This window comes from Procambarus clarkii, chromosome 37 (assembly GCF_040958095.1).
Source record: "Procambarus clarkii isolate CNS0578487 chromosome 37, FALCON_Pclarkii_2.0, whole genome shotgun sequence".
Classification (NCBI taxonomy): domain Eukaryota; kingdom Metazoa; phylum Arthropoda; class Malacostraca; order Decapoda; family Cambaridae; genus Procambarus; species Procambarus clarkii.
Window position 1 is genome coordinate 35,689,639 of NC_091186.1, and position 24,306 is coordinate 35,713,944.

At 40.9% G+C, this 24,306-nt stretch overlaps 1 protein-coding gene and 1 long non-coding RNA gene across 3 annotated transcripts in view; one reads left to right on the plus strand and one right to left on the minus strand.

Annotated features, from left to right (window-relative positions):
- The window catches only part of LOC138372105 (peptidyl-prolyl cis-trans isomerase-like), a 461,493-nt gene that overhangs the window by 133,571 nt on the left and 303,616 nt on the right, over nucleotides 1–24,306 (minus strand). The window lies entirely within an intron of this gene.
- Nucleotides 7,971–8,474, plus strand: LOC138371975 (uncharacterized). Its single transcript, XR_011230602.1, has 3 exons — nucleotides 7,971–8,080; nucleotides 8,192–8,305; nucleotides 8,418–8,474. It is a non-coding gene; the product is annotated as an uncharacterized lncRNA (long non-coding RNA).

Sequence of the window (24,306 nt, forward strand, 5' to 3'; positions counted from 1 at the left end):
AGAAGGTGAAGGGTCCGTCCTGGACCATTCTCAAGTCCATTGTCTTCCTATGTTGACCAGACCACACACTAGAACGTGAAGGGTCCGTCCTGGACCATTCTCAAGTCGATTGTGGACTTGAGAATGGTCCAGAACGGACCGAAATAATAATATCAAGCTTAGAGAAGAGTAATACTGCATCAAATATATTAATAATAATTAACAATTAAAATGTGTTATAATACATTTATAATATGTAAAGTGACGCGCGTCATCTGTACTAAATTGTTTTCCCTGGGAAAGGGATCTAAGGGTAACCAACGTTAATAAGACTAAAATTACGAATATTGGCTCTCGTTAAAAGGGAAAGAACTGGCCTATTGAACCCCCACTGAGAGAGAACGCGCCTCCACTCTCTGTATCCCGGGTGAAGCCACTGCAAGACAGCTTCACGTGGTCCTACAGGAAGAAAGCTTCACAGGGTCCCACGAGAGGAGTGCATCTCCACTCCGCGAATCTAAGATAATGTGTGATTTAGGCTACATTATATATAGCATACCTATATATATATATATATATATATATATATATATATATATATATATATATATATATATATATATATATATATGCGAACAAGCCTGAATGGTCCCCAGGACAATATGCAACTGAAAACTCACACCCCAGAAGTGACTCGAACCCATACTCCCAGGAGCAACGCAACTGGTATGTACAAGACGCCTTAATCCACTTGACCATCACGACCGGACATAATGAGGTGATAGCCGAGGCTATTTGAACCACCCCACCGCCGGCACTCGGATAGTAATCTTGGGCATAGCATTTTACCAAATCACCTCATTCTTTGGGGCACACGTGAGGAACACAAATGCGAACAAGCCATTTGCATATTGGCCATTTGTATATTTTCAGTTGCATATTGTCCTGGGGACCATTCAGGTTTGTTCGCATTTATGTTCCTGATGTGTGCCCCAAAGAATGAGGTGATTTGGTAAAATGCTATGCCCAAGATTACTATCCGAGTGCCGGCGGTGGGGTGGTTCAAATAGCCTCGGCTATCACCTCATTATGTCCGGTGGTGATGGTTAAGTGGATTAAGGCGTCTTGTACATACCAGTTGCGTTGCTCCTGGGAGTATGGGTTCGAGTCACTTCTGGGGTGTGAGTTTTCAGTTGCATATTGTCCTGGGGACCATTCAGGCTTGTTCGCATTTGTGTTCCTCACGTGTGCCCCAAAGAATGAGGTGATTTGGTAAAATGCTATGCCCAAGATTACTATCCGAGTGCCGGCGGTGGGGTGGTTCAAATAGCCTCGGCTATCACCTCATTATGTCCGGTCGTGATGGTCAAGTGGATTAAGGCGTCTTGTACATACCAGTTGCGTTGCTCCTGGGAGTATGGGTTCGAGTCACTTCTGGGGTGTGAGTTTTCAGTTACATATTGTCCTGGGGACCATTCAGGCTTGTTCGCATTTGTGTTCCTCACGTGTGCCCCAAAGAATGAGGTGATTTGGTAAAATGCTATGCCCAAGATTACTATCCGAGTGCCGGCGGTGGGGTGGTTCAAATAGCATCGGCTATCACCTCATTATGTCCGGTCGTGATGGTCAAGTGGATTAAGGCGTCTTGTACATACCAGTTGCGTTGCTCCCGGGAGTATGGGTTCGAGTCACTTCTGGGGTGTGAGTTTTCAGTTGCATATTGTCCTGGGGACCATTCAGGCTTGTTCGCATTTGTGTTCCTCCCGTGTGCCCCAAAGAATGAGGTGATTTGGTAAAATGCTATGCCCAAGATTACTATCTGAGTGCCGGCGGTGGGGTGGTTCAAATAGCCTCGGCTATCACCTCATTATGTCCGGTCGTGATGGTCAAGTGGATTAAGGCGTCTTGTACATACCAGTTGCGTTGCTCCTGGGAGTATGGGTTCGAGTCACTTCTGGGGTGTGAGTTTTCAGTTGCATATTGTCCTGGGGACCATTCAGGCTTGTTCGCATTTGTGTTCCTCACGTGTGCCCCAAAGAATGAGGTGATTTGGTAAAATGCTATGCCCAAGATTACTATCCGAGTGCCGGCGGTGGGGTGGTTCAAATAGCCTCGGCTATTACCTCATTATGTCGGTCGTGATGGTCAAGTGGATTAAGGCGTCTTGTACATACCAGTTGCGTTGCTCCTGGGAGTATGGGTTCGAGTCACTTCTGGGGTGTGAGTTTTCAGTTGCATATTGTCCTGGGGACCATTCAGGCTTGTTCGCATTTGTGTTCCTCACGTGTGCCCCAAAGAATGAGGTGATTTGGTAAAATGCTATGCCCAAGATTACTATCCGAGTGCCGGCGGTGGGGTGGTTCAAATAGCCTCGGCTATCACCTCATTATGTCCGGTGGTGATGGTCAAGTGGATTAAGGCGTCTTGTACGTACCAGTTGCGTTGCTCCTGGGAGTATGGGTTCGAGTCACTTCTGGGGTGTGAGTTTTCAGTTGCATATTGTCCTGGGGACCATTCTGGCTTGTTCGCATTTGTGTTCCTCACGTGTGCCTCAAAGAATGAGGTGATTTGGTAAAATGCTATGCCCAAGATTACTATCCGAGTGCCGGCAGTGGGGTGGTTCAAATAGCCTCGGCTATCACCTCATTATGTCCGGTCGTGATGGTCAAGTGGATTAAGGCGTCTTGTACATACCAGTTGCGTTGCTCCTGGGAGTATGGGTTCGAGTCACTTCTGGGGTGTGAGTTTTCAGTTGCATATTGTCCTGGGGACCATTCTGGCTTGTTCGCATTTGTGTTCCTCACGTGTGCCTCAAAGAATGAGGTGATTTGGTAAAATGCTATGCCCAAGATTACTATCCGAGTGCCGGCAGTGGGGTGGTTCAAATAGCCTCGGCTATCACCTCATTATGTCCGGTCGTGATGGTCAAGTGGATTAAGGCGTCTTGTACATACCAGTTGCGTTGCTCCTGGGAGTATGGGTTCGAGTCACTTCTGGGGTGTGAGTTTTCAGTTATATATATATATATATATATATATATATATATATATATATATATATATATATATATATATATATATATATATATATATATATATATATATACATATATATATTATTTCTGGGAAATCCTTCAGCACACGGTCGCAGACACTGGCCATCAGCTGCCAGTTTATTTATTTATTTATTTATTTATTTATTTATTTATTTATTTATTTATTTATTTATTTATTTATATATATACAAGAAGGTACATTGGGTTAGTGAGAATACATTGGATAGTACAGTATTTACATTCTTGTAAAGCCACTAGTACGCACAGCGTTTCGGGCAGGTCCTTAATCTAGCAGATAATTTTAAGTAGGTAATTTCAGTCAGAATTGATAAATGATAAAGATACCTTACAAGAGAAAAATGAGATGAGAGAGATAAGTAGGTATAATAAAGCACATTGTTATATTAAAGCTCTGATTAATTACATTGACAGCTTGATTAGTAATTTAAACAAGGTTAATAGACACCAAACAGCAGATTGACAGCACATATAAGACAGCAATGATCACAATGGTAAAGATGTTCAGATTGGGTACATAAAGATTGGGAGACTGGGTAGCAAAAGATACAGATAAACAAGATTTATAAACCCCATACAACAGATTGGCAGCACATATAAGAAAACAGCAATGATCACAATGGTAAAGATGTTCAAATTGGGAACATAAAGGTTGGGAGATTGGGTAGCAATTGATACAGTGCAATTATAAGGCAAAAAGTGAAAAACTATGAAGATGAAATTAGGTACTTTTTAGTATTGATTTTGAATGATGTAAAAGTTGGACAGCTTTTCAATTCAGTAGGGAGTGAGTTCCATAAACTGGGTCCCTTTATTTGCATAGAGTGTTTACACAGATTAAGTTTAACTCTGGGGATATCAAAGAGATATTTATTTCTAGTGTGGTGACTATGGGTCCTATTACATCTGTCCAGGAAGAGTTTCAGACAAGGATTTGCATTTAAGAACAGGGTTTTGTAAATGTAGTTGACACAAGAGAATTTGTGGAGTGAGGTGATGTTTAGCATGTTTAGGGAGTTAAACAAGGGCGCTGTGTGTTGTCTGAAAGCAGAATTTGATATTATTCTGATAGCAGATTTTTGCTGGGTGATGCTGGACTTGAGGTGGTTTGCAGTGGTTGAACCCCATGCACAGATACCATAGTTGAGATAGGGATAGATTAGTGCATAATATAGAGAGATGAGAGCAGAGTTAGGAACATAATATCTGATTTTGGAGAGTATACCAACTGTTTTAGAGACTTTCTTAGTTATGTGTTGTATGTGGGTACTGAAGTTGAGTCTCTTGTCTAGGAATATGCCAAGAAACTTTCCATCATTTTTATTGCTAATGTTTACATTGTCAATCTGAAGCTGAATTGCATTTGTAGATTTGCTTCCGAATAGGATGTAGTAGGTCTTTTCTATGTTAAGTGTTAGTTTGTTGGTTGACATCCATAAGTGAACTTTTTTTAGTTCATTATTAACAACACCATTTAGTGTATGTGGGTTGGGGTTGGATATCTGATATCATATCCGATAGTGTGTCGATATCATTCTTCATCAAAAGATACAAGTTTAAACAAAGTCTTTGAACCAGTCATCTCCATGTTACAACTCCGTGTCCAACACGTCTGCCCCTTGACCACAGTTTATCCAACCTTGACTGCATGCATGGACTATTAGGGGAGCCGGTCGACCGAGCGGACAGCACGCTGGACTTGTGATCCTGTGGTCCCGGGTTCAATCCCGGGCGCCGGCGAGAAACAATGGGCAGAGTTTCTTTCACCATATGCCCCTGTTACCTAGCAGTAAAATAGGTACCTGGGTGTTAGTCAGCTGTCACGGGCTGCTTCCTGGGGGTGGAGGCCTGGTCGAGGACCGGGCTGCGGGGACACTATAAAGCCCTGAAATCATCTCAAGATTATTACCTTAAAGCTCTAGGGATCGTGAGCTCCTAGTACATCGAGACTCATCAAGTATCTGACGAAATTCTTCAGAGATTCAGGAGAGATGACCCAATAAGCTTCAAGAGTACTCTTGACGGTGCTTTAGGCTTGATTCAGAAGGGAATCTCTTTGACCCAACACAAGCTTTCGATGGTTCGACTCGGCACTACTAGAATCAGTACTATATTCATTTAAATAAAACTTATGAGTTTTTTATATCCTTACGTGCAAATGTAATGCTTTTAATAATTAACACGTCTGTGTGGCTTTGGTGCATGTATGGAACAACAGTTATTTAAATAAACAATAAAATAAGTTCTGAGACTGCGAACAAAATAGCAACGGTGAAGAACGCAGAGTTATACTGAACAAAGCCACGGTGATAGTTAACACTGCCGGTGTGACGATGAACAAAGCCACAGTTAAGGTGAACAGGTTGACATTCACGGTGAACAAGGCCAGATCGATGAAGAACAAAGCCAGCCAAAGTCACATATACAGTTAACAAGGCCAATGACGATGAACAAAGCGACAGTGACGGTGAAAACGGCCACATATACAGTGAACAAAGCCAGTGGGGCTGGCCACACTAGCACCTGTAACTGTATTATGACTTTTAGACAAATTGGATTCAACAAAAGTAAGCAACTTTAAACCGGAATACAATGTAGTCATTGGTAGGCTACAGTAGTCCTGCCTGGTTAACTACTGGCTACAGTAGTCCTGCCTGGTTAACTACTGGCTACAGTAGTCCTGCCTGGTTAACTACGTGGGCTACAGTAGTCCTGCCTGGTTAACTACATGGGCTACAGTAGTCCTGCCTGGTTAACTACGTGGGCTACAGTAGTCCTGCCTCGTTAACTACTGGCTACAGTAGTCCTGTCTGGTTAACTACGTGGGCTACAGTAGTCCTGCCTAGTTAACTAACTGGCTACAGTAGTCCTGCCTGGTTAACTACATGGGCTACAGTAGTCCTGCCAATTTAACTACATGGGCTACAGTAGTCCTGCCTGGTTAACTACGTGGGCTACAGTAGCCCTGTCTGGTTAACTACATGGGCTACAGTAGTCCTGCCTGGTTAACTACGTGGGCTACAGTAGTCCTGCCTGGTTAACTACGTGGGCTACAGTAGTCCTGCCTGGTTAACTACATGGGCTACAGTAGTCCTGCCTGGTTAACTACATGGGCTACAGTAGTCCTGCCTGGTTCCCTACGTGGGCTACAGTAGTCCTGCCTGGTTAACTACGTGGGCTACAGTAGTCCTGCCTGGTTAACTACGTGGGCTACAGTAGTCCTGCCTGGTTAACTACATGGGCTACAGTAGTCCTGCCTGGTTCCCTACGTGGGCTACAGTAGTCCTGCCTGGTTAACTACGTGGGCTACAGTAGTCCTGCCTGGTTAACTACATGGGCTACAGTAGTCCTGCCTGGTTAACTACATGGGCTACAGTAGTCCTGCCTGGTTCCCTACGTGGGCTACAGTAGTCCTGCCTGGTTAACTACGTGAGCTACAGTAGTCCTGCCTGGTTAACTACATGGGCTACAGTAGTCCTGCCTGGTTCCCTACGTGGGCTACAGTAGTCCTGCCTGGTTAACTACATGGGCTACAGTAGTCCTGCCTGGTTAACTACGTGGGCTACAGTAGTCCTGCCTGGTTAACTACATGGGCTACAGTAGTCCTGCCTGGTTAACTACATGGGCTACAGTAGTCATGCCTGGTTAACTACATGGGCTACAGTAGTCCTGCCTGGTTAACTACATGGGCTACAGTAGTCCTGCCTGGTTAACTACATGGGCTACAGTAGTCCTGCCTCGTTAGTAGTAAGGGGTAAGCGCCAGCGGCTCCTTTTTTTTCAGGTCAAATATCCCCTGTGCGGGCCAGGGTTTTCAGGTGAATTTGGGGAGGTACAGATTTGGGATTAAGGATTTCTTATGAGTGAGTAATTTCAGAGATTATAGAAGTTTGTTAAGAGTTCATATAACTAAAATAATGTCATACGAGTTTGTTAAAGGTCTTATGGGAGAAATTCAAATTCGCATTTAAGAGTCAACATTTCCAGGAGAACTCTACTGACATATTTTACCTGTTTTCAACTTACAAAATTCGTCTGTGTGAGCCATGGTTTTCAGGTCCAAAGGGAAAAAATCTTCTGTGGGAGCCAGGGTTTTCCTTCCCCCTGCATCCCCCGCTTGTACCTCACACCCCCTCCCTCCCCGCCTTACCTCGCAATCTCTCGCGTCACCTTTATTTACCTTATGCCAGCCAGCCAGACGCTTCGTGTAGGTCGCCTCTTATCTTATCTTATCTTATCTTCTCCATAATATCTGGACCGTCCCTCCACCCTCTCTCTCTCTCCTCTTCATATTATTCTTTCTTCCTATTTTTCTGACATCGTAATGTTTTGTTCCTTTTTTCATTAACCAGTTAGTTTTATACAAATCAACCGAAGCATCTCAATGTAACCTTTATTACTGAAAACTGTCTCCGAGACTATCTAAGCTGGCACCAGCTACCTGCTCCAGGCTATCTGCCTGAGGCAAACATCGCCTGATTACCTGCCCTTACATCTACCAGTCATTGTCAGCGTTCGCCATCGTAATAATTTATATATATACATTAGGCGTTAATAAAACTTATTTATTTATTTATAATTTATTTAGTCATCTAATTCTTAGTTTACGCAATTTATAATAAAAGAATTTATTCCCAGTATTCGCCAATCATTCTCGCTATTAATAAAACAGCCAAACGCTCACTCAGGGGCACACTATCGTTATTACGCTCATTCAGGGGCCCCCTCAGATCGCCTAAGGTCAAAGTCTTAGAGGCCTACACTCTCAGTCAACATTCAACCTTCATCCTGTTCACAAGGTTCCCCCAGCCTAGTCATATCATCATGTCAGTGTGTCCCCTGTGTCTGTCTCCTCTCAACAACGAAATCAGGCATGTGTGTCAAACACGGTGTTTAACATGCCTAGGTGAGATGTCTATCAACGCTCTTCAAGAATGCAGACTGTACTGTATAGGATGCAACGGGTCCACACCGCCTGGACATTTTGACGTAACCTGTACCAGCTGTGGACAACTCTATTGTGCAAATCGTAAGTACCGCTTTTTCTCGCACATTCAATAAACTTTCAAAGAAAATATATATCCGAAACATACATACATACATACAGACAGTCAATTTATATATATTATTCTTATTTCAGTTCATGGTTCTACTTCCTGCCCGTACTGTCGTTGGTCCGTTAACCAGGAACCTCCCACCGAAGCCAGAAACGTCATTGAACCTCCACCCAAACGCCGTCGCATCATAAATAACCGTACGTTTTCACAATAATTTTCGTAATTTAAAAAGCTAATAATTATATATTTTTTTAAGCAAGTGTATAAATAAGTAATATGTGCTCATACAGAAAAATGTTTCCATTACAGGAGTTCCTATTCGTGATCAAGAGAATCTCATACTTGGTGGAATCAACATCCCAGCTCGTAAGTAATATTATTATTTATCTGTAATTCAGTTTTTCCTCTTATTTAGACTTTTTGTTTTTCCTCTTAATAATAAATCGTCTTATTTACACGATATTTTCCTCTTAAAGTTACAAACATTGTTTTCCTATTAAGGTTTTCAAATCCTCTTAATGTTTTCAAATTTGCTTTCCTCTTAATGTTTATTCATTGCTAATATTATATTACAGAATCGCCCCTGGATTCAACCCAACCCTCTGAGTGGAGCACGCCTGTTCGCAGTCAACCCCAGCTGTCCCAGGAGCTAGAAGAAGATGCACCAGACGGCAACCTGCAGGCATCCTCAGATGAAGAAGAAGACAATCAACCCCCTGTTCATGACATATCAGATGAAGAAGTCAACGCTCCAGATTCCCCAGAGGTACTTAACTTAGATAACGTTGTTCCGCGAGTGTTAGAAGTCATACGCCATTTCGAAGGATCATTCTCGAGACATTCTTTCTCCATTCCCGGACATTTAGACGCTGACCCCAGCTTATATATAAATAGGTATAGGGAATTTTTTATAGAATATATAGACAATCAGTTCAGACAAATACAGGAAGAATTCCCTCCCTCATTTCACATTTACCCGGACGTAAGCCTAATTTTGCAAAAACTTAATCATGGCGAGGATCAATATGAAATATTAGACGAAGTATTTTCAATTAGAGGCGAAACTCAGACTGTTACACAGGAAGAGGTGGAAGTTCTCGTAAATTCCTGGGTTGACGAAATGGCTGCTAAAATTGACGAATGCCTAAAAAATGTCCAATCCTCAAGTGTAGGAATTCATTCCATGTCAGGCTTTGCCATTAATTTTTCATATATTCGCCACCCTATGCACCTTGGATCTTACGTACCATATCCTGCAAAATTAAAGGGTAAAGAATCAGTATTTAATCCTGAAAGTGAAGGAGATGAGTGTTTGTTGCAGTGCATTGCAGCGTATAAAAACTTAGCATTGGGCAGGACTATAAAAAACGTTAGACATCATTACAAAAGCCTTCGATGGTGTAAAAGATTCGTAGTATGGGCAGATGAAATCAGATTCCCCGTATCATTTGATAACCTTAAGAAAATAGAGAAGCTTAACAAAATTTCTATTTATATTTATACAGTAACTCATGAAAGTAACAGATACTATCTTAGTTTAGCTAGGAAAAGCCAGGAAAAGTATGCCGATAAAGTTCCTTTGTTGTTATTAGAAGGCAAGCATCTTTGTCTGATCAAGGACTTTGATAAATTTGTAAAGAGTATTAACCACCACTCTGGAAGGATTCCTGACACTCATAAATTCTGCAAAATTTGCCTTTTGCATGCTCCCTTAGATGAAATTCAGGCTCACGAAGAGTCATGCACTGTATCCCAAGTATTTTCGTTCTATAATCCTAGTGATAAAATCAGTTTTAAAAATTACGGTAGGACGTATAGCCCAACTCACACCGCCTATTACGATTTTGAATGTCTATTAGACCGTCAAAATCCTAGAGGCATGGTGGAATGTAAGCATAAAGCAATTGCTTATGCTTACATGATTTTAGACAGGGAATTCAATGTCGTAGAAACGTATTCATACGTAGGCCCAGACGCGGTTAATCATTTTATTACAAAGCTAGAAGCCTCATGGAAAGCTATTCATGCTCAGCTCCCCAACTTCCCTAAGAACTTGTCTAGAGAACAGGAAAGAATGTTTCAAAGACAAAATACGTGTCAATTGTGTCATCAAACTTTCAAGAATAAGAAAGATAAACATAGACATCATAATCATGCTATTCAGGAAAATAATTACTTAGGTGCTTATTGTGCTCGTTGCAATTTACAATGTAAAAATGCTCGTAGATACTTGACCACATTTTCCCATAATGCTGCCTATGATCTTGGAATTATACTTAAAGAACTGTCCAAAAATCCTCACCGCGATGTAGAAATTCTAACCAAGGAAGGATTGAAATTTATGCAAGTCATCATAGGTAAACTTAAATTCCTAGATAGCCTAGCTCTCCTTAATGGGTCATTAGGAACCTTAGCAAGCGAGCACGTTGCCAGTAAGAAACCCACCAAATACACTGAACACATACTAAATGGCGTATCCGATGAAGCTAAAGCTCTGTTAATTAAAGGTAAACAAAGCCTATGTTATGATTATATTTCTTCCATGGACGTGTTAGACGAACCTCAGCTCCCGTCGCGAGATAAGTTTTACAATGTTTTACATGACGCTCCACTGTCTGAAGAAGATTATAACAATGCTCTTAAAGTATTTAATTTAGGGAACTGTACAAACATCAAGGATTACCTCATGTTATATTTAAAAGTTGATGTAGGAATGCTAGTTGATATATTTACACTTTGGCGAACATCACTGAAAGAAATTTATGAACTAGATATTGTTTTCTATGTATCACTTACTAGTTACGCTTGGGACGCGTTCTTATTTAAATCAAAAGTTGTACTTGACTATGTGTATGATCAGAATGTATATGATTTGTTGAGAAGGAATCTTAGAGGGGGGTTCACATCTTCCATAAGACAATTTACACAGGCTGTTAACGAGCACACTACATCTAACCCTAGCTCTGATGACGATACTCACATTTTGTACCTCGACTTCAACAGCCTATATGCAGCGTGCATGGCTGAGGTACTTCCCCAGGGAGGGATTAGACAATTAACTGACCTTGAGCGGGATACCTTATTAGGGCAAGGGTTACAACATATCCCCTGTGATCAAGACAAAGGTTATTCGATTTTATGCGATACAAAACATGTATCTCCCGAGGTAGCTAGGTATACTGATGATCTGCCCCTTGTACTATCTCATACTAATATAACTGAGGAGTTTTTGTCAGAGTACAGTAAGAAAACCCTTAATGATGAAAAACGTAAACTCCCACCTAAAAATACTAAGTTAATTGCATCTCACTTGCCCCAAAACAATTACTTAGTAAGCCTTGATTTCCTGCAATTGCTATTAAAACTAGGGCTAGAAGTTGAACGAGTAAAAACAATCTATGAATTTAAACAGGCTCCCTATTTAAAAGATTTTATTTCAACCAACATTCGAGAACGAGCCAATACCACCTGTAAAGTTAAAGAAAAAGCTTTTAAACTCATAAGTAACAGTCTGTACGGGAAATCAATGACAAATATATCTAGATATGCTAATACTCACCATCTAGTAACGACAAAACATTCATTCTTAACTCATGCAAGAAACCCTTTGTATAAACGAGCTGTCTCTTTAGGTCCAGATAGGGTTCTCTGTACAGTAATGAAAGACATCCTTAAAGTTACCACTCCTTCTTACATGGGATATCAGATCTTGCAGATAGCCAAGAGGCGTTTATATGAGTTCTGGTATAATGTAGTTAAAGCCCATTATGGGGAGAGAGCTAGACTAATTTATACGGATACAGACTCATTCATATTTACTCTGACCTGTAAAGATGCTTTCCAAGAAATGACAAAAGCTCCTCTAGTAGATTAAATGGATTTCAGTAATTTTGACAAAGATCATCCCATGTATTCTGCTACTCGCAAAGGTGAACTAGGACTCCTCAAGTCAGAAGTAAAGCAGAAAATTATAACTGAATTAATTGCACTCAAGCCTAAAACTTATTCTCTCCTAACCCTTGATAAAGAACATTTATGTAAATGTAAAGGGATTCCTTATCACCAACAAAAGAAAATAACACATGCATCTTTTCAGAACACATTAGAGACAAATACAACTTTTAATTTTGTATCCCGATCCATTCGTAATGTTAACGGACAGATATGCACGTGTAAAACAACTAAGCGCGGTCTGTCAGCTTTTGATGACAAGAGGTACCTCATTAGTCCCACAGAGTCATTAGCTTACGGTCACCCAGACACTCCAGAGCGTGAGGTACAGGAAGAGGTACAGGTAGAGGAAGAGGTGCAGGTAGAGGATGCAGTAATTGTAGATAATCCCCAACCAAGACGTCAATTGTTCCCCATTTTTAATCTTTGGGAAAAGCGGGATAGAGTCGCTCAGCAATTATTCCCTAACAACAAATAAGTCTGTTACTGTATTGTCTATGTATTATCTATAACTATATTCAAATGTCTATGATATTGTATTGGCTATGATTTGTTACTTTATTTGATATGAAATGACTATGATATTTTGATATTGTATATTCTATGATTTTATTACTGTATTGGATATGTTATGACTATGATTTTATTTGCTATGATATTTTGATATTGTATATTCTATGATTTTATTACTGTATTGGATATGTTCAAATTGCTATGTTATGACTATGATTTATTTGTTACTGTACTGGCTATGATTTTATTACTGTATTGGATATGTTATGACTATGATTTTATTGGCTATGTTTAAAAATAAAAACTCGAATGTAGATTTCGTTTAAATACTCCTTTCATTATATATTTGTAGTTAGTCTATTGAATCCTAGCAACATGGAAGGGCAGAAAAAAGTTATTACTGAATCCCAGTTGAATATATTTAGTGAACCGTCAAGAATTATTATTGCTGGATTTTCAAATGGTGGGAAGAGCTATTTATGTGCTAAAATGATAGAGAAATATCAGCAGAACTTTGCAAAAATAATTATCTGTGGAAGCGGGTATAAAGAGTTGAGAACTAATCCACTTATTAAACATAAGATATCTTTTTACTCTGAAATTGTAAACCCTTTAGACGATCGTGATCCAAAGGACACATCTCATATATTAGTTGTTTATGATGACTTGTATGTTGAATCTACAAACTCTAAAATAGTAAGTGATATATTTACTAAGGGACGGCATGAGAACATCTCTGTTATTTTTATAACCCAAAATATATTTTTCAATGGGAAATTTTCTAGATTTATAAGTTTAAATGCTTCTCATTTTATTCTGCTTAAATCAAGAGACTTGTCCCAGATAGAAACATTAGGCAGACAAATATTCGGAAAACAAGATGCCAAGAAATTTTTAGATATATATAAGAAAGTGATTTCTCGATAGTATGGGTATTTACTTGTTGACTTGGGCGTTAAAACACCTGAATCCATAATATTTAGGGGAAATATTGTAAATGAACCCCCATATGAAATAGTGTATCAATGGTGAACATTACACAAACTCTTAATAAGATATACAATGACCCCAAGTCCATAGGTGGGTTTGGTGGCTTTTTAAAATTGTATAAGGCTGCAAAGAAAACAATCCCTGAATTAACTATAAAAGATGTGAAAGACTATTTAAAAACGTCTAATGCTTATACCTTACATCTATTAACAAAACGTAAATTTAAACGAAGACGTATCTTAGCACCTAGACCTAAAGCTTTCTTTACCAGTGACTTGGCTGATATGACATTGTTAGCTAAGCACAACAATGATATTAAATATTTGTTAGTTTGTGTTGATATATTTTCAAGGTTTGCACATGTAGTTCCACTATCCACTAAATCAGGTCAGAGTGTAAGTGAAGCCATGAAAGCTGTTCTGGATTTACCTTCATCAAAAGGTGTAAGGAAGCTTAACACTGATAAGGGCGGTGAATTCTATAATAAATATATGAAACGATTGTTAGACAGTAAAAACATTGAACTGTACAGTGTATTTTCTCAGGAAACTAAAGCCAGCATTGCAGAGAGATTTATAAGAACATTGAAAACTAAGATATATAAATATTTAACGGCTTATAACACCTTAATCTATATAAATGTTTTGCCTGATATGGTTAAAACGTATAATAGAACACCACATAGAGGATTAAAGGGGAAAATACCTATTGATGTACACGCTTTATCTTCGCCTCAAGATGTGACTAGGCAGTTTAAGCTCATGTATAAAGGAGAGCAGCAGACTAAGCCACGCATCAGTAATCACCTGTCTGTAGGAGATACAGTACGGCTTGCCTTATCTAATCGTATTTCAAAGTTCAAAAGAGGTTTTCATCAACAGAACACTAAGGAAATATTTACTATTGCTCAAATTGATACTAAACAACCTGTGCCTTTATATTATCTAAAGGACTTAAATAATAGACTTATAGAAGGCGGATTTTATAGAGAGGAGTTGACTCCCACGTATGTCAGATACATTCGAAATTGAGAGAATTATAAGTAAACGTAAAGTTGGTAATACTACTTTATATAAAGTTAGATACGTCGACAGTTCATTTGATCAGTGTGTGAATTCAGATGATGTGAAGAAACTATGAAGAAGCAGCCCTTAGTTAGCAAGTATCGTGGTTTGGTTTTATCGAACTATTAGCTAGATTAAGTTATAATTCTAGGAAAAAGTTAATTAAGACTCTTAAAAAGGAACATATACTTTGCCTATCTGAAATATTTAATAATTTCTTAAAAAATAAAATTGAAGTTGGGAAGCCTATTTTAAAGAGACTTTCTAAATATAGAGCTCTACTCCATACATTAGCCTGTAAGAAGAAGGCTATTTCACTCAAGAAAGACATATTAACAAGTAAAAGAGGAGGTAATTTATTGGGCATTTTACTTCCCATAGCTATAAATTTTATTTCAAGGCTATTTAATAAGAAATAATGAAAGAATTCTATCTTGTACCACGAAAAGCTATTGATCAACAGAAGCCTACGGCAGTAAGTGTTGAGAAGCCTACGACGATAGTGAGAACAAATCCTGTTATACAACACTTGATAGACTTAAGATTAAAGCTTAAGGATTATGATTTTGCTGTCTCCTTGTTAAATTATTTTAATACAACTGGACTTGTAAAGTGGGATGAGGAAGGGAACATTACATCACCAGTTACTGGGATCAATATTGTTGATGACGTTATAGGCAGGATGTGCACTCCGAAATTGTTATTCCCAGAAGATAAATTGCCCATAGCCAAGTTGTTTTTTTCTTTGACCTCTACACCTAAGAATTTATTTAGAAATGTAGATGCGAAAAATCAAGTGTTTTCTCCTCCGAGTTTGAAGAGGAAGATCAAGGCTGGAGATGAAGGAGAGTCTACCTGGATACCATATTAAGATGAGTTTCTGTTTATTTTTATCATTACTATTAGTCTACAGGATGGATAGTTACGTCATATATGCAGCGAGTAACTCTGATACTGATGTATTTAAAAACAATGCTCCCAATGCTTTTGAAAATAGATTACATAATCAGCTGCCTTTAGACCCGAATAAAGCTTATGAAGTGTGCCTGAAGAATATATTCCTGCCTCCATCTTATTTCACTGTTAGGAGGAATGACCCGGAAAGTTTTATTTCGGTTCAACTTCTAGTGTCTAATAAAAATTTATCTGATTTGAGTACGGTGAATACATCTTTCACTTTAAAGTCGGATATTTTAGCCAGTGATAATTGCATAGAGCTAACGACTATTTTAAATAGAGAAATTTCTACTATATTTTCAAAAGGTTCACTAAGTTTTATAGGATCTGTACTTAACTATAATTTCCCAGATCACGGGGACGTTTATATGAAATATGATTCGAGTATTAATCGAATTAAGTTTAATGCAGCATTTAGTGAGAAGTTGTTAAAATTATTTGTTACAAAGGATGGAAAATTAGTTGTTCGAATTTCTTTATCTTTCGGTCGAAATATATGTAAAGTTATTGGAGCTGAAGTAGGTAAAGCCTATGATATTTTTATTATGAATAAACTACCTAATAACAGGTTATCTGTACAAGATACATGCTATTATCATCCTAGGCCGTATAGATTTCTTGTGTGTATATTGTGATAAGGTGCAGCCCACCATGTTTGGTAATCAGATTGTAAATATCTTGGATGTTGTTTCGTTTCAAAGTAATGTAACACACAGGAAATTATATAAACCTTTAAATACGACTAATATTGATGGCAACAGTATTAGATTAACAGATCAAGATGGGGAGCCTGTATATTTTGAAAAGGATGGATGTACGATTGCAGTATTACATATTAGACCCGTTGATATATAACGGCATGAGTAGAGGGAGTTTATCATTCTCTCCTGGCACGTTTAAACATGAGGGTCGGGTTTGTACCGCTGTCTGTTGACGAGGTAGGGCGATTTATCGCTCCTCGAGGGAAGAGAGGCGGAGCACGGGGCGATATTACTGTTTTTGATAGAAGACATTTAAGAGGAGGTGGAATATTAAGTTTCTTAACTGGTCTAGCTCGTAGAGCAACTCCTTTCCTATTAAAAACTATCATGCCAGCGGCATTGACAATGGGACAAAATGTTTTGCAGGATATAAATGCAGGACAAGGTACGTTTAAAGATTCAATTAGAAAACGCGGTATGGAAACATTGAAAAGTATAGGTCCTAAATTGATAGCAGGTGGCCGAATAACGAAAAGAAAAACGAAAAGACCTGCCTATATAAAGAAAATGGATAGATATAAAGACGTGTTTTCATAAAAACAGTACTAGTTGTATGCTTGACGCAGACATGATGAGTGTAAATGCTCCTAGTGCAGCATTGCAAGTTCCTTTAGAAAATTATACAGCTGCTATAAGCGATGGCTTTCCTAAAGTTAGTCCTCATAGAATGGTTGAAAGTACGATATTTTCAAGACAGACGCAGGATATTTTACCTGTGAATTCAAGTATTAACAATAAATTTAAAGACTCTTATATTGAATTCCGTATCCCAGGAGTTAAGGGACAATTTATTGATCTTTCGAGCTTGACGCTAGAACTGATGGTTGAATTAACGGGACCTGGTGGAATTACGGGTTTAGCGGATATTAAAAATGCATCAATAGTCAATGGTTTGTCCCAGACAATGTTTAAAGCTGTAACTGTTTATTTAAATGAGCAAGTGGTGGAAACTAATTCACTATTTTCATATTTATCATATGTAAAGCTAATGACAACGCTTTCTGAATGTAAAGCTGAAAGATTTAAAGAACTGACGTATTTCTATAATGATGTTTTTCCTGAAAAATATGATGTAGATTATTTTAAGAATGCCTCAGAAGACCTTAAATCTAGATTTGTAAAGTTAAAAACTGAGGGAGTAAATTGTTGCTTTAAACAGCTATTGGACATTACAACTTTGAGCGAATATCTTTTGGATGGAATTGATATTCGTTTGAGATTAGAACTTAACAGTGATCCGTGGGTTATAAACCGTATTGAATCTGGATACAAGTTTAACATAAAACTAGCTAGAATGTGGATTGATCGGATAACTCCATTCGCATCTGGATTGGAGGCTATTAATAGAGCTCTGGCTGAACAAAATACACCAGTTACATATACGTTTGATAAGACACTCCACAAGACGTTCATTCTTGGTAATGGGCAGCAGAGATTAAGTATTGACCAGCCATGGGGGAGCATTATCCCAGATAAATTATTTATTATGATGATGGATATGGAAGCAATATCAGGAGCGTATACACTTAATCCACTTTATTTCGATCACTGCGATTTATCTAATGTATATATTACACGTGATGGGACAAACTTATTTAATATAACTTGCAAGTTCCCGAATAAATGTTCGAAACTATACTACGAGACTCAAAATACAGTAGGCTTTAATGCTTGCAATACCTTGACATATAATTCATTTATAAAAGGAAGAACGTTACTGGCATTTAGACTAACGCCTGAGGAATTGAGAGATACCCTTCCTATAGAGGCTTCGGGAAACCTGAGAATTACATTAGAATTTGCTGTTCCAGTGAAATCAAATAAAGTTATTATTTTATTCGGAAATACAACGGGAGTATTGAGAATTTATTCCGATAGGCGAGTTGTGTGTGATACAAGAGCATGAACTGTAAACAAATTAATACGGCGTTGAACAATATGAAAGGTAGTAAAGCTAAATATATTGGATGCTATTTAGCGACGGATATATATAGAATAATGAAGCAAATACGGGATAGTCCGATTATGTTTATAATAAATACATTAGGAAGAGACTCTAAGGAAGTAATGGGTCACTGGATTGCTGTATATAAATCTAAACGGAAAATAGTTATACTCGATTCATATGGAATAAATGTGTATTCGCCCTACATTTCGGAGTTTTTAAATTATTATAAAGACTGTGATGTATACACGTTTACAGAGCGACTTCAGAGTTTAAATACTTACGTATGCGGGCTATATGCGATGTTTTTCTGTTACCATCTTTCAAACAAGGATCTAAAAACTGCAATAAAGCTATTTGAAACTAGTTTTACTTACGGAGATTATATGCAGAATGATAGGAATGTAATGAGGCTATCTTATGCTTTATTTAAAAATATGCCGAGCTGCTATGAAACGCTGTGTTATGATAAGAGCGATATTTGTGGGAAAATGTGCTTGGAGACGACTGGCTGAATGAGGCTATAACAAAATTATCTAACGGAAAATGGTGAGTACATTTGTTTCGAGGTTTTATGTGTCTGATAAATATTGTACATGTGTAAACGCTATCTGAAACTGTTATTCTTTATTTACAGAGATGAAGAGTGAATAGGACGGATATTATACAAGCGGATTGAGGAGTGAGCTTCTTAGAACTTCGGGCTAAATGAGTAGTTTATTATACATTGCGTAAACTAAGAATTAGATGACTAAATAAATTATAAATAAATAAATATGTTTTATTAACGCCTAATGTATATATATAAATTATTACGATGGCGAAAGCTGACAATGACTGGTAGATGTCAGGGCAGGTAATCAGGTGATGTTTGCCTCGGGCAGATAGCCTGGGGCAGGTAGCTGGGGCCAGCTTAGATAGTCTCGGAGGTAGTTTCAGTAATAAAGGTTACATTGAGATGCTTCGGTTGATTTGTATAAACTGACTGGTTAATGAAAAAAGGAATACAACATTACGATGTCAGAAAAATAGGAAGAGAGAATAATATGAAGAGGAGAGAGAGAGAGAGAGGGTGGAGGGACGGTCCAGATATTATGGAGAAGATAAGATAAGATAAGAGGCGACCTACACGAAGCGTCTGGCTGGCCGGCGTAAGGTAAATACAGGTGAGGCGACAGATTGCGAGGTAAGGGGGGGAGGGAGGGGGTGTGAGGTACAAGCGGGGGATGCAGGGGGAGGGAAAACCCTGGCTCCCACAGACGATTTTTTCCCTTTGGACCTGAAAACCATGGCTCACACAGACGAATTTTGTAAGTTGAAAACAGGTAAAATATGTCCGTAGAGTTCTCCTGGAAATGCTGGCTCTTAAACGCGAATTTGAATTTCTCCCATAAGACCTTTAACAAACTCGTATGACATTATTTTAGTTATATGAACTCTTAACAAACTTCTATAATCTCTGAAATTACTCACTCATAAGAAATCCTTAATCCCAAATCTGTACCTCCCCAAATTCACCTGAAAACCCAAAAGCGCTACAGGGGATATTCTAAATTCATCTGAAAACCCTGGCCCGCACAGGGGATATTTGACCTGAAAAAAAAGGAGCCGCTGGCGCTTACCCCCTACTACTCTGGTTAACTACATGGGCTAAAGTAGTCCTGCCTGGTTCCCTACGTGGGCTACAGTAGTCCTGCCTGGTTAACTACGTGGGCTACAGTAGTCCTGCCTGGTTAACTACATGGGCTACAGTAGTCCTGCCTGGTTCCCTACGTGGGCTACAGTAGTCCTGCCTGGTTAACTACGTGGGCTACAGTAGTCCTGCCTGGTTAACTACGTGGGCTACAGTAGTCCTGCCTGGTTAACTACGTGGGCTACAGTAGTCCTGCCTGGTTAACTACGTGGGCTACAGTAGTCCTGCCTGGTTAACTACTGGCTACAGTAGTCCTGCCTGGTTACCTACATGGGCTACAGTAGTCCTGCCTGGTTAACTACGTGGGCTACAGTAGTCCTGCCTGGATAACTACTGGCTACAGTAGTCCTGCCTGGTTAACTACATGGGCTACAGTAGTCCTGCCTGGTTAACTACGTGGGCTACAGTAGTCCTGCCTGGTTAACTACATGGGCTACAGTAGTCCTGCCTGGTTAACTACATGGGCTACAGTAGTCCTGCCTGGTTCCCTACGTGGGCTACAGTAGTCCTGCCTGGTTAACTACGTGGGCTACAGTAGTCCTGCCTGGTTAACTACGTGGGCTACAGTAGTCCTGCCTGGTTAACTACGTGGGCTACAGTAGCCCTGCCTGGTTAACTACGTGGGCTACAGTAGTCCTGCCAATTTAACTACATGGGCTACAGTAGTCCTGCCTGGTTAACTACGTGGGCTACAGTAGTCTTGTCTGGTTAACTACATGGGCTACAGTAGTCCTGCTTGGTTAACTACGTGGGCTAGTAGTCCTGCCTGGTTAACTACGTGGGCTACAGTAGTCCTGCCTGGTTAACTACTGGCTACAGTAGTCCTGCCTGGTTAACTACGTGGGCTACAGTAGTCCTGCCTAGTTAACTAACTGGCTACAGTAGTCCTGCCTGGTTAACTACATGGGCTACAGTAGTCCTGCCAATTTAACTACCTGGGCTACAGTAGTCCTGCCTGGTTAACTACTGGCTACAGTAGTCCTGCCTGGTTAACTACGTGGGCTACAGTAGTCCTGCCTAGTTAACTACATGGGCTACAGTAGTCCTGCCTGGTTAACTACGTGGGCTACAGTAGTCCTGCCTGGTTAACTACGTGGGCTACAGTAGTCCTGCCAATTTAACTACATGTGCTACAGTAGTCCTGCCTGGTTAACTACGTGGGCTACAGTAGTCCTGTCTGGTTAACTACATGGGCTACAGTAGTCCTGCCTGGTTAACTACGTGGGCTACAGTAGTCCTGCCTGGTTAACTACGTGGGCTACAGTAGTCCTGCCTGGTTAACTACGTGGGCTACAGTAGTCCTGCCTGGTTAACTACGTGGGCTACAGTAGTCCTGCCTGGTTAACTACTGGCTACAGTAGTCCTGCCTGGTTAACTACATGGGCTACAGTAGTCCTGCCTGGTTCCCTACGTGGGCTACAGTAGTCCTGCCTGGTTAACTACGTGGGCTACAGTAGTCCTGCCTGGTTAACTACGTGGGCTACAGTAGTCCTGCCTGGTTAACTACGTGGGCTACAGTAGTCCTGCCTGGTTAACTACGTGGGCTACAGTAGTCCTGCCTGGTTAACTACTGGCTACAGTAGTCCTGCCTGGTTAACTACATGGGCTACAGTAGTCCTGCCTGGTTAACTACGTGGGCTACAGTAGTCCTGCCTGGATAACTACTGGCTACAGTAGTCCTGCCTGGTTAACTACATGGGCTACAGTAGTACTGCCTGGTTAACTACGTGGGCTACAGTAGTCCTGCCTGGTTAACTACATGGGCTACAGTAGTCCTGCCTGGTTAACTACATGGGCTACAGTAGTCCTGCCTGGTTCCCTACGTGGGCTACAGTAGTCCTGCCTGGTTAACTACGTGGGCTACAGTAGTCCTGCCTGGTTAACTACGTGGGCTACAGTAGTCCTGCCTGGTTAACTACGTGGGCTACAGTAGTCCTGCCTGGTTAACTACGTGGGCACCAGTAGTCCTGCCAATTTAACTACATGGGCTACAGTAGTCCTGCCTGGTTAACTACGTGGGCTACAGTAGTCTTGTCTGGTTAACTACATGGGCTACAGTAGTCCTGCTTGGTTAACTACGTGGGCTAGTAGTCCTGCCTGGTTAACTACGTGGGCTACAGTAGTCCTGCCTGGTTAACTACTGGCTACAGTAGTCCTGCCTGGTTAACTACGTGGGCTACAGTAGTCCTGCCTAGTTAACTAACTGGCTACAGTAGTCCTGCCTGGTTAACTACATGGGCTACAGTAGTCCTGCCAATTTAACTACCTGGGCTACAGTAGTCCTGCCTGGTTAACTACTGGCTACAGTAGTCCTGCCTGGTTAACTACGTGGGCTACAGTAGTCCTGCCTAGTTAACTACATGGGCTACAGTAGTCCTGCCTGGTTAACTACGTGGGCTACAGTAGTCCTGCCTGGTTAACTACGTGGGCTACAGTAGTCCTGCCAATTTAACTACATGGGCTACAGTAGTCCTGCCTGGTTAACTACGTGGGCTACAGTAGTCCTGTCTGGTTAACTACATGGGCTACAGTAGTCCTGCCTGGTTAACTACGTGGGCTACAGTAGTCCTGCCTGGTTAACTACGTGGGCTACAGTAGTCCTGCCTGGTTAACTACGTGGGCTACAGTAGTCCTGCCTGGTTAACTACGTGGGCTACAGTAGTCCTGCCTGGTTAACTACTGGCTACAGTAGTCCTGCCTGGTTAACTACATGGGCTACAGTAGTCCTGCCTGGTTAACTACGTGGGCTACTGTAGTCCTGCCTGGATAACTACTGGCTACAGTAGTCCTGCCTGGTTAACTACATGGGCTACAGTAGTCCTGCCTGGTTAACTACGTGGGCTACAGTAGTCCTGCCTGGTTAACTACATGGGCTACAGTAGTCCTGCCTGGTTAACTACATGGGCTACAGTAGTCCTGCCTGGTTCCCTACGTGGGCTACAGTAGTCCTGCCTGGTTAACTACGTGGGCTACAGTAGTCCTGCCTGGTTAACTACGTGGGCTACAGTAGTCCTGCCTGGTTAACTACGTGGGCTACAGTAGTCCTGCCTGGTTAACTACGTGGGCTACAGTAGTCCTGCCAATTTAACTACATGGGCTACAGTAGTCCTGCCTGGTTAACTACGTGGGCTACAGTAGTCTTGTCTGGTTAACTACATGGGCTACAGTAGTCCTGCTTGGTTAACTACGTGGGCTAGTAGTCCTGCCTGGTTAACTACGTGGGCTACAGTAGTCCTGCCTGGTTAACTACTGGCTACAGTAGTCCTGCCTGGTTAACTACGTGGGCTACAGTAGTCCTGCCTAGTTAACTAACTGGCTACAGTAGTCCTGCCTGGTTAACTACATGGGCTACAGTAGTCCTGCCAATTTAACTACCTGGGCTACAGTAGTCCTGCCTGGTTAACTACTGGCTACAGTAGTCCTGCCTGGTTAACTACGTGGGCTACAGTAGTCCTGCCTAGTTAACTACATGGGCTACAGTAGTCCTGCCTGGTTAACTACGTGGGCTACAGTAGTCCTGCCTGGTTAACTACGTGGGCTACAGTAGTCCTGCCAATTTAACTACATGGGCTACAGTAGTCCTGCCTGGTTAACTACGTGGGCTACAGTAGTCCTGTCTGGTTAACTACATGGGCTACAGTAGTCCTGCCTGGTTAACTACGTGGGCTACAGTAGTCCTGCCTGGTTAACTACGTGGGCTACAGTAGTCCAGCCTGGTTAACTACGTGGGCTACAGTAGTCCTGCCTGGTTAACTACATGGGCTACAGTAGTCCTGCCTGGTTAACTACGTGGGCTACAGTAGTCCTGCCTGGTTAACTACTGGCTACAGTTGTCCTGCCTGGTTAACTACATGGGCTACAGTAGTCCTGCCTAGTTAACTACATGGGCTACAGTAGTCCTGCCTAGTTAACTACTGGCTACAGTAGTCCTGCCTGGTTAACTACTGGCTACAGTAGTCCTGCCTTGTTAACTACATGGGCTACAGTAGTCCTGCCTAGTTAACTACATGGGCTACAGTAGTCCTGCCTGGTTAACTACTGGCTACAATAGTCCTGCCTGGTTAACTACATGGGCTACAGTAGTCCTGCCTAGTTAACTACATGGGCTACAGTAGTCCTGCCTAGTTAACTACATGGGCTACAGTAGTACTGCCTGGTTAACTACTGGCTACAGTAGTCCTGCCTGGTTAACTACGTGACCTACAGTAGTCCTGCCTGGTTAACTACTGGCTACAGTAGTCCTGCCTGGTTAACTACATGGGCTACAGTAGTCCTGCCTAGTTAACTACATGGGCTACAGTAGTCCTGCCTGGTTAACTACTGG